Genomic DNA, 10,000 nt, shown 5'->3' on the forward strand with positions numbered 1-10,000 from the left:
ATTAAGTCTGAGGTAAATAAGAATACCACAGGAACATAATGAAAAAGAGACCTACAACCCTTCCGAGCCAGATAGGAGTTGAACCTACAATCTTCTGATCCGTAGTCAGACGCGTTATCCATTGCGCCACTGGCCCTATGTATTTGCACCTATCTTTTTGTCCTTAAGAGGGCTAGAAAGCGTGTGTGTGTGTGTGTGTGTGTGTGTGTGAAGGCACAAGGAAACCCATCTGACCACCTGAAAGTCTGTTCTGTGAGGTTTTCCTAAGTTGTACAAAGGACTTTAGGAGAAGGAAGGACCTAAAAGCTAGGCAAAATGGTCCTAGATCCGAGAAAATCTTTTAGATCAGGCTCAGTTTCTTAAATACTCTGGGTTAACATAATCAGCTCCAGGTCTGTGTGGGGCTGAGCTTGTGAACTCCTTAGTAAGTAGGCGGGTACAACAAAAGGGAGTTTAATATTACAATAGGGGTTAAAATTCAGACACCTTGTCGTAGGCTCACCTTGTCCAGGGACCCAAGCATGCTGCCTTTCCACACTCAGAGCACTTCACCTAACCTACTGTGCAGCTGTTTCGCCTTTAATATCAAAGTTCCACAGGCAGCGTGATGTCACAATGCTCCTTGTCTGTAGCCCAAACCATGAGCCTTTGCAACCCTGGCATAATCTACATACTTACGGTGTGTGAAGTCTTGGACCACGAATGCAGTGAAGAATAATGGATTGCTACTCTTCATACATTTTTGCCCATTGGCTCAGATTTGAATGCTTACTGGCCATCTGAGCATCTCTGCCAGGCCACCCTATGTCTAGAGACTGTGGATTTAGAGAGTTTATAAACATTGTCAGTTCATCAATAAAGTGTGCTCGCTTCGGCAGCACATACACTAAAATTGGAACGATACAGAGAAGATTAGCATGGCCCCTGCGCAAGGAAGACACGCAAATTCGTGAAGCGTTCCATATTTTTAACAGCTTTTAGGAGAGAAATCTTCTTTGTTTTCAAGACTTATTGAAATAATAAAGCAGGTTCCAGTCCTGTGTCATGTAATATGTATTTTTAAATTGTCTCTCCTCAACATTTTTAATGTATTTGCCTTGCAGTAAAGAAGGTGCGCTCTATGTCCAGCAGCATTTTACAAGGAAGCCTGCTGGACTTCTGGGACTTTTCTTTCTCTTTTTCAGCCTCCCTGTCATTATTCTTCACCACCTCCAAATCTATACTGCTGCTAGTGATGAGTTGCTTTGTGGGAAGCAGGATAAAGAGAAGGGCAGGGCCTATGCAAATGATGGCCTCAGGGATGCCTGGGAGTCCCTTTTCAGCAGTACTGTTAAAATCTGCCTTGCAACCAGATTGGTCGGGTATGCTGAAAAACACCATGCCAGATTGGGCACCAGGTCTCTAGGCGCTTGGAGGACATATTGGGTCTACATCCCTAAGTTTCTGAGGTCCAAGAAATGTTCACCCTCCGCCCTAATAGAGAGGTCCTGGCCGATCGTGGCCGATCGTGGCTGAGAGGGGAAGAAGGTAGCAGGGCAAGATGATCATGGTTCTTCTCTAATAATGGACCAACTTCCTCTCTCTCCTTAACTGTGGTTCTGCATGGCTACTGGGGCTACCAGTTGTAAGCCTGCAGCCCACAAGGAGTTGGTTTGTCTCTCTCACAAATGTAAATGGGTAAGCATTCAATTGCACACACCTGCCTGCGTCCACAGATCCTCGCGCGCACACACACTTTTGTCAACAAGCTTTTTTATGTAGTTAAGAGAATCAGGGACCCATGTTGAAATACAAAAGCAGCACACCACGTGACGGCCGTCATGTAGAGTCCAGCAGCAAATGGGAAACGTTTAACTAGCCGTGGTCCTATTACTGCAGCTCTACCGTGGAACAACTGCTGGATGAGTCCTGCTGGAGAATATTGAACCTACATTAAGTCTGAGGTAAATAAGAATACCACAGGAACATAATGAAAAAGAGACCTACAACCCTTCCGAGCCAAACCTACAATCTTCTGATCCGTAGTCAGACGCGTTATCCATTGCGCCACTGGCCCTATGTATTTGCACCTATCTTTTTGTCCTTAAGAGGGCTAGAAAGCGTGTGTGTGTGTGTGTGTGTGTGTGTGTGTGTGAAGGCACAAGGAAACCCATCTGACCACCTGAAAGTCTGTTCTGTGAGGTTTTCCTAAGTTGTACAAAGGACTTTAGGAGAAGGAAGGACCTAAAAGCTAGGCAAAATGGTCCTAGATCCAAGAAAATCTTTTAGATCAGGCTCAGTTTCTTAAATACTCTGGGTTAACATAATCAGCTCCAGGTCTGTGTGGGGCTGAGCTTGTGAACTCCTTAGTAAGTAGGCGGGTACAACAAAAGGGAGTTTAATATTACAATAGGGGTTAAAATTCAGACACCTTGTCGTAGGCTCACCTTGTCCAGGGACCCAAGCATGCTGCCTTTCCACACTCAGAGCACTTCACCTAACCTACTGTGCAGCTGTTTCGCCTTTAATATCAAAGTTCCGCAGGCAGCGTGATGTCACAATGCTCCTTGTCTGTAGCCCAAACCATGAGCCTTTGCAACCCTGGCATAATCTACATACTTACAGTGTGTGAAGTCTTGGACCACGAATGCAGTGAAGAATAATGGATTGCTACTCTTCATACATTTTTGCCCATTGGCTCAGATTTGAATGCTTACTGGCCATCTGAGCATCTCTGCCAGGCCACCCTATGTCTAGAGACTGTGGATTTAGAGAGTTTATAAACATTGTCAGTTCATCAATAAAGTGTGCTTGCTTCGGCAGCACATATACTAAAATTGGAACGATACAGAGAAGATTAGCATGGCCCCTGCGCAAGGATGACACGCAAATTCGTGAAGCGTTCCATATTTTTAACAGCTTTTAGGAGAGAAATCTTCTTTGTTTTCAAGACTTAGTGAAATAATAAAGCAGGTTCCAGTCCTGTGTCATGTAATATGTATTTTTAAATTGTCTCTCCTCAACATTTTTAATGTATTTGCCTTGCAGTAAAGAAGGTGCGCTCTATGTCCAGCAGCATTTTACAAGGAAGCCTGCTGGACTTCTGGGACTTTTCTTTCTCTTTTTCAGCCTCCCTGTCATTATTCTTCACCACCTCCAAATCTATACTGCTGCTAGTGATGAGTTGCTTTGTGGGAAGCAGGATAAAGAGAAGGGCAGGGCCTATGCAAATGATGGCCTCAGGGATGCCTGGGAGTCCCTTTTCAGCAGTACTGTTAAAATCTGCCTTGCAACCAGATTGGTCGGGTATGCTGAAAAACACCATGCCAGATTGGGCACCAGGTCTCTAGGCGCTTGGAGGACATATTGGGTCTACATCCCTAAGTTTCTGAGGTCCAAGAAATGTTCACCCTCCGCCCTAATAGAGAGATCGTGGCCGATCGTGGCTGAGAGGGGAAGAAGGTAGCAGGGCAAGATGCTCATGGTTCTTCTCTAATAATGGACCAACTTCCTCTCTCTCCTTAACTGTGGTTCTGCCTGGCTACTGGGGCTACCAGTTGTAAGCCTGCAGCCCACAAGGAGTTGGTTTGTCCCTCTCACAAATGTAAATGGGTAAGCATTCAATTGCACACACCTGCCTGCGTCCACAGACCCTCGCGCGCACACACACTTTTGTCAACAAGCTTTTTTATGTAGTTAAGAGAATCAGGGACCCATGTTGAAATACAAAAGCAGCACACCATGTGACGGCCGTCATGTAGAGTCCAGCAGCAAATGGGAAACGTTTAACTAGCCGTGGTCCTATTACTGCAGCTCTACCGTGGAACAACTGCTGGATGAGTCCTGCTGGAGAATATTGAACCTACATTAAGTCTGAGGTAAATAAGAATACCACAGGAACATAATGAAAAAGAGACCTACAACCCTTCCGAGCCAGATAGGAGTCGAACCTACAATCTTCTGATCCGTAGTCAGACGCGTTATCCATTGCGCCACTGGCCCTATGTATTTGCACCTATCTTTTTGTCCTTAAGAGGGCTAGAAAGCGTGTGTGTGTGTGTGTGTGTGTGTGTGTGTGTGAAGGCACAAGGAAACCCATCTGACCACCTGAAAGTCTGTTCTGTGAGGTTTTCCTAAGTTGTACAAAGGACTTTAGGAGAAGGAAGGACCTAAAAGCTAGGCAAAATGGTCCTAGATCCGAGAAAATCTTTTAGATCAGGCTCAGTTTCTTAAATACTCTGGGTTAACATAATCAGCTCCAGGTCTGTGTGGGGCTGAGCTTGTGAACTCCTTAGTAAGTAGGCGGGTACAACAAAAGGGAGTTTAATATTACAATAGGGGTTAAAATTCAGACACCTTGTCGTAGGCTCACCTTGTCCAGGGACCCAAGCATGCTGCCTTTCCACACTCAGAGCACTTCACCTAACCTACTGTGCAGCTGTTTCGCCTTTAATATCAAAGTTCCACAGGCAGCGTGATGTCACAATGCTCCTTGTCTGTAGCCCAAACCATGAGCCTTTGCAACCCTGGCATAATCTACATACTTACGGTGTGTGAAGTCTTGGACCACGAATGCAGTGAAGAATAATGGATTGCTACTCTTCATACATTTTTGCCCATTGGCTCAGATTTGAATGCTTACTGGCCATCTGAGCATCTCTGCCAGGCCACCCTATGTCTAGAGACTGTGGATTTAGAGAGTTTATAAACATTGTCAGTTCATCAATAAAGTGTGCTCGCTTCGGCAGCACATATACTAAAATTGGAACGATACAGAGAAGATTAGCATGGCCCCTGCGCAAGGAAGACACGCAAATTCGTGAAGCGTTCCATATTTTTAACAGCTTTTAGGAGAGAAATCTTCTTTGTTTTCAAGACTTATTGAAATAATAAAGCAGGTTCCAGTCCTGTGTCATGTAATATGTATTTTTAAATTGTCTCTCCTCAACATTTTTAATGTATTTGCCTTGCAGTAAAGAAGGTGCGCTCTATGTCCAGCAGCATTTTACAAGGAAGCCTGCTGGACTTCTGGGACTTTTCTTTCTCTTTTTCAGCCTCCCTGTCATTATTCTTCACCACCTCCAAATCTATACTGCTGCTAGTGATGAGTTGCTTTGTGGGAAGCAGGATAAAGAGAAGGGCAGGGCCTATGCAAATGATGGCCTCAGGGATGCCTGGGAGTCCCTTTTCAGCAGTACTGTTAAAATCTGCCTTGCAACCAGATTGGTCGGGTATGCTGAAAAACACCATGCCAGATTGGGCACCAGGTCTCTAGGCGCTTGGAGGACATATTGGGTCTACATCCCTAAGTTTCTGAGGTCCAAGAAATGTTCACCCTCCGCCCTAATAGAGAGGTCTTGGCCGATCGTGGCCGATCGTGGCTGAGAGGGGAAGAAGGTAGCAGGGCAAGATGATCATGGTTCTTCTCTAATAATGGACCAACTTCCTCTCTCTCCTTAACTGTGGTTCTGCATGGCTACTGGGGCTACCAGTTGTAAGCCTGCAGCCCACAAGGAGTTGGTTTGTCCCTCTCACAAATGTAAATGGGTAAGCATTCAATTGCACACACCTGCCTGCGTCCACAGATCCTCGCGCGCACACACACTTTTGTCAACAAGCTTTTTTATGTAGTTAAGAGAATCAGGGACCCATGTTGAAATACAAAAGCAGCACACCACGTGACGGCCGTCATGTAGAGTCCAGCAGCAAATGGGAAACGTTTAACTAGCCGTGGTCCTATTACTGCAGCTCTACCGTGGAACAACTGCTGGATGAGTCCTGCTGGAGAATATTGAACCTACATTAAGTCTGAGGTAAATAAGAATACCACAGGAACATAATGAAAAAGAGACCTACAACCCTTCCGAGCCAGATAGGAGTCGAACCTACAATCTTCTGATCCGTAGTCAGACGCGTTATCCATTGCGCCACTGGCCCTATGTATTTGCACCTATCTTTTTGTCCTTAAGAGGGCTAGAAAGCGTGTGTGTGTGTGTGTGTGTGTGTGTGTGTGTGTGAAGGCACAAGGAAACCCATCTGACCACCTGAAAGTCTGTTCTGTGAGGTTTTCCTAAGTTGTACAAAGGACTTTAGGAGAAGGAAGGACCTAAAAGCTAGGCAAAATGGTCCTAGATCCAAGAAAATCTTTTAGATCAGGCTCAGTTTCTTAAATACTCTGGGTTAACATAATCAGCTCCAGGTCTGTGTGGGGCTGAGCTTGTGAACTCCTTAGTAAGTAGGCGGGTACAACAAAAGGGAGTTTAATATTACAATAGGGGTTAAAATTCAGACACCTTGTCGTAGGCTCACCTTGTCCAGGGACCCAAGCATGCTGCCTTTCCACACTCAGAGCACTTCACCTAACCTACTGTGCAGCTGTTTCGCCTTTAATATCAAAGTTCCGCAGGCAGCGTGATGTCACAATGCTCCTTGTCTGTAGCCCAAACCATGAGCCTTTGCAACCCTGGCATAATCTACATACTTACAGTGTGTGAAGTCTTGGACCACGAATGCAGTGAAGAATAATGGATTGCTACTCTTCATACATTTTTGCCCATTGGCTCAGATTTGAATGCTTACTGGCCATCTGAGCATCTCTGCCAGGCCACCCTATGTCTAGAGACTGTGGATTTAGAGAGTTTATAAACATTGTCAGTTCATCAATAAAGTGTGCTTGCTTCGGCAGCACATATACTAAAATTGGAACGATACAGAGAAGATTAGCATGGCCCCTGCGCAAGGATGACACGCAAATTCGTGAAGCGTTCCATATTTTTAACAGCTTTTAGGAGAGAAATCTTCTTTGTTTTCAAGACTTAGTGAAATAATAAAGCAGGTTCCAGTCCTGTGTCATGTAATATGTATTTTTAAATTGTCTCTCCTCAATATTTTTAATGTATTTGCCTTGCAGTAAAGAAGGTGCGCTCTATGTCCAGCAGCATTTTACAAGGAAGCCTGCTGGACTTCTGGGACTTTTCTTTCTCTTTTTCAGCCTCCCTGTCATTATTCTTCACCACCTCCAAATCTATACTGCTGCTAGTGATGAGTTGCTTTGTGGGAAGCAGGATAAAGAGAAGGGCAGGGCCTATGCAAATGATGGCCTCAGGGATGCCTGGGAGTCCCTTTTCAGCAGTACTGTTAAAATCTGCCTTGCAACCAGATTGGTCGGGTATGCTGAAAAACACCATGCCAGATTGGGCACCAGGTCTCTAGGCGCTTGGAGGACATATTGGGTCTACATCCCTAAGTTTCTGAGGTCCAAGAAATGTTCACCCTCCGCCCTAATAGAGAGATCGTGGCCGATCGTGGCTGAGAGGGGAAGAAGGTAGCAGGGCAAGATGCTCATGGTTCTTCTCTAATAATGGACCAACTTTCTCTCTCTCCTTAACTGTGGTTCTGCATGGCTACTGGGGCTACCAGTTGTAAGCCTGCAGCCCACAAGGAGTTGGTTTGTCCCTCTCACAAATGTAAATGGGTAAGCATTCAATTGCACACACCTGCCTGCGTCCACAGACCCTCGCGCGCACACACACTTTTGTCAACAAGCTTTTTTATGTAGTTAAGAGAATCAGGGACCCATGTTGAAATACAAAAGCAGCACACCACGTGACGGCCGTCATGTAGAGTCCAGCAGCAAATGGGAAACGTTTAACTAGCCGTGGTCCTATTACTGCAGCTCTACCGTGGAACAACTGCTGGATGAGTCCTGCTGGAGAATATTGAACCTACATTAAGTCTGAGGTAAATAAGAATACCACAGGAACATAATGAAAAAGAGACCTACAACCCTTCCGAGCCAGATAGGAGTCGAACCTACAATCTTCTGATCCGTAGTCAGACGCGTTATCCATTGCGCCACTGGCCCTATGTATTTGCACCTATCTTTTTGTCCTTAAGAGGGCTAGAAAGCGTGTGTGTGTGTGTGTGTGTGTGTGTGTGTGTGAAGGCACAAGGAAACCCATCTGACCACCTGAAAGTCTGTTCTGTGAGGTTTTCCTAAGTTGTACAAAGGACTTTAGGAGAAGGAAGGACCTAAAAGCTAGGCAAAATGGTCCTAGATCCAAGAAAATCTTTTAGATCAGGCTCAGTTTCTTAAATACTCTGGGTTAACATAATCAGCTCCAGGTCTGTGTGGGGCTGAGCTTGTGAACTCCTTAGTAAGTAGGCGGGTACAACAAAAGGGAGTTTAATATTACAATAGGGGTTAAAATTCAGACACCTTGTCGTAGGCTCACCTTGTCCAGGGACCCAAGCATGCTGCCTTTCCACACTCAGAGCACTTCACCTAACCTACTGTGCAGCTGTTTCGCCTTTAATATCAAAGTTCCGCAGGCAGCGTGATGTCACAATGCTCCTTGTCTGTAGCCCAAACCATGAGCCTTTGCAACCCTGGCATAATCTACATACTTACGGTGTGTGAAGTCTTGGACCACGAATGCAGTGAAGAATAATGGATTGCTACTCTTCATACATTTTTGCCCATTGGCTCAGATTTGAATGCTTACTGGCCATCTGAGCATCTCTGCCAGGCCACCCTATGTCTAGAGACTGTGGATTTAGAGAGTTTATAAACATTGTCAGTTCATCAATAAAGTGTGCTTGCTTCGGCAGCACATATACTAAAATTGGAACGATACAGAGAAGATTAGCATGGCCCCTGAGCAAGGATGACACGCAAATTCGTGAAGCGTTCCATATTTTTAACAGCTTTTAGGAGAGAAATCTTCTTTGTTTTCAAGACTTAGTGAAATAATAAAGCAGGTTCCAGTCCTGTGTCATGTAATATGTATTTTTAAATTGTCTCTCCTCAACATTTTTAATGTATTTGCCTTGCAGTAAAGAAGGTGCGCTCTATGTCCAGCAGCATTTTACAAGGAAGCCTGCTGGACTTCTGGGACTTTTCTTTCTCTTTTTCAGCCTCCCTGTCATTATTCTTCACCACCTCCAAATCTATACTGCTGCTAGTGATGAGTTGCTTTGTGGGAAGCAGGATAAAGAGAAGGGCAGGGCCTATGCAAATGATGGCCTCAGGGATGCCTGGGAGTCCCTTTTCAGCAGTACTGTTAAAATCTGCCTTGCAACCAGATTGGTCGGGTATGCTGAAAAACACCATGCCAGATTGGGCACCAGGTCTCTAGGCGCTTGGAGGACATATTGGGTCTACATCCCTAAGTTTCTGAGGTCCAAGAAATGTTCACCCTCCGCCCTAATAGAGAGATCGTGGCCGATCGTGGCCGATCGTGGCTGAGAGGGGAAGAAGGTAGCAGGGCAAGATGCTCATGGTTCTTCTCTAATAATGGACCAACTTCCTCTCTCTCCTTAACTGTGGTTCTGCCTGGCTACTGGGGCTACCAGTTGTAAGCCTGCAGCCCACAAGGAGTTGGTTTGTCCCTCTCACAAATGTAAATGGGTAAGCATTCAATTGCACACACCTGCCTGCGTCCACAGACCCTCGCGCGCACACACACTTTTGTCAACAAGCTTTTTTATGTAGTTAAGAGAATCAGGGACCCATGTTGAAATACAAAAGCAGCACACCACGTGACGGCCGTCATGTAGAGTCCAGCAGCAAATGGGAAACGTTTAACTAGCCGTGGTCCTATTACTGCAGCTCTACCGTGGAACAACTGCTGGATGAGTCCTGCTGGAGAATATTGAACCTACATTAAGTCTGAGGTAAATAAGAATACCACAGGAACATAATGAAAAAGAGACCTACAACCCTTCCGAGCCAGATAGGAGTCGAACCTACAATCTTCTGATCCGTAGTCAGACGCGTTATCCATTGCGCCACTGGCCCTATGTATTCGCACCTATCTTTTTGTCCTTAAGAGGGCTAGAAAGCGTGTGTGTGTGTGTGTGTGTGTGTGAAGGCACAAGGAAACCCATCTGACCACCTGAAAATCTGTTCTGTGAGGTTTTCCTAAGTTGTACAAAGGACTTTAGGAGAAGGAAGGACCTAAAAGCTAGGCAAAATGGTCCTAGATCCGAGAAAATCTTTTAGATCAGGCTCAGTTTCTTA

At 45.4% G+C, this 10,000-nt stretch overlaps 10 non-coding genes across 10 annotated transcripts; 5 read left to right on the forward strand and 5 right to left on the reverse strand.

Annotated features, from left to right (window-relative positions):
• Positions 1–63: 63 nt before the first annotated feature.
• TRNAR-ACG (transfer RNA arginine (anticodon ACG)) lies at positions 64–136 on the reverse strand. The gene has a single exon. It is a non-coding gene; the product is annotated as a tRNA-Arg (tRNA).
• A 726-nt stretch (positions 137–862) lies between these two features.
• On the forward strand, positions 863–969 carry LOC144765146 (U6 spliceosomal RNA). The gene has a single exon (XR_013597158.1). It is a non-coding gene; the product is annotated as a U6 spliceosomal RNA (small nuclear RNA).
• A 1,817-nt stretch (positions 970–2,786) lies between these two features.
• Positions 2,787–2,893, forward strand: LOC144764807 (U6 spliceosomal RNA). Its single transcript, XR_013596836.1, has one exon. It is a non-coding gene; the product is annotated as a U6 spliceosomal RNA (small nuclear RNA).
• Positions 2,894–3,908: 1,015 nt separating this feature from the next.
• Positions 3,909–3,981, reverse strand: TRNAR-ACG (transfer RNA arginine (anticodon ACG)). Its single transcript has one exon. It is a non-coding gene; the product is annotated as a tRNA-Arg (tRNA).
• Positions 3,982–4,711: 730 nt separating this feature from the next.
• Positions 4,712–4,818, forward strand: LOC144765033 (U6 spliceosomal RNA). The gene has a single exon (XR_013597050.1). It is a non-coding gene; the product is annotated as a U6 spliceosomal RNA (small nuclear RNA).
• Positions 4,819–5,843: 1,025 nt separating this feature from the next.
• On the reverse strand, positions 5,844–5,916 carry TRNAR-ACG (transfer RNA arginine (anticodon ACG)). Its single transcript has one exon. It is a non-coding gene; the product is annotated as a tRNA-Arg (tRNA).
• Positions 5,917–6,648: 732 nt separating this feature from the next.
• Positions 6,649–6,755, forward strand: LOC144764808 (U6 spliceosomal RNA). The gene has a single exon (XR_013596837.1). It is a non-coding gene; the product is annotated as a U6 spliceosomal RNA (small nuclear RNA).
• A 1,015-nt stretch (positions 6,756–7,770) lies between these two features.
• On the reverse strand, positions 7,771–7,843 carry TRNAR-ACG (transfer RNA arginine (anticodon ACG)). The gene has a single exon. It is a non-coding gene; the product is annotated as a tRNA-Arg (tRNA).
• A 730-nt stretch (positions 7,844–8,573) lies between these two features.
• Positions 8,574–8,680, forward strand: LOC144765125 (U6 spliceosomal RNA). Its single transcript, XR_013597138.1, has one exon. It is a non-coding gene; the product is annotated as a U6 spliceosomal RNA (small nuclear RNA).
• Positions 8,681–9,705: 1,025 nt separating this feature from the next.
• TRNAR-ACG (transfer RNA arginine (anticodon ACG)) lies at positions 9,706–9,778 on the reverse strand. The gene has a single exon. It is a non-coding gene; the product is annotated as a tRNA-Arg (tRNA).
• Between the last annotated feature and the right edge of the window lie 222 nt (positions 9,779–10,000).

Source organism: Lissotriton helveticus, chromosome 6, assembly GCF_964261635.1.
Source record: "Lissotriton helveticus chromosome 6, aLisHel1.1, whole genome shotgun sequence".
Classification (NCBI taxonomy): domain Eukaryota; kingdom Metazoa; phylum Chordata; class Amphibia; order Caudata; family Salamandridae; genus Lissotriton; species Lissotriton helveticus.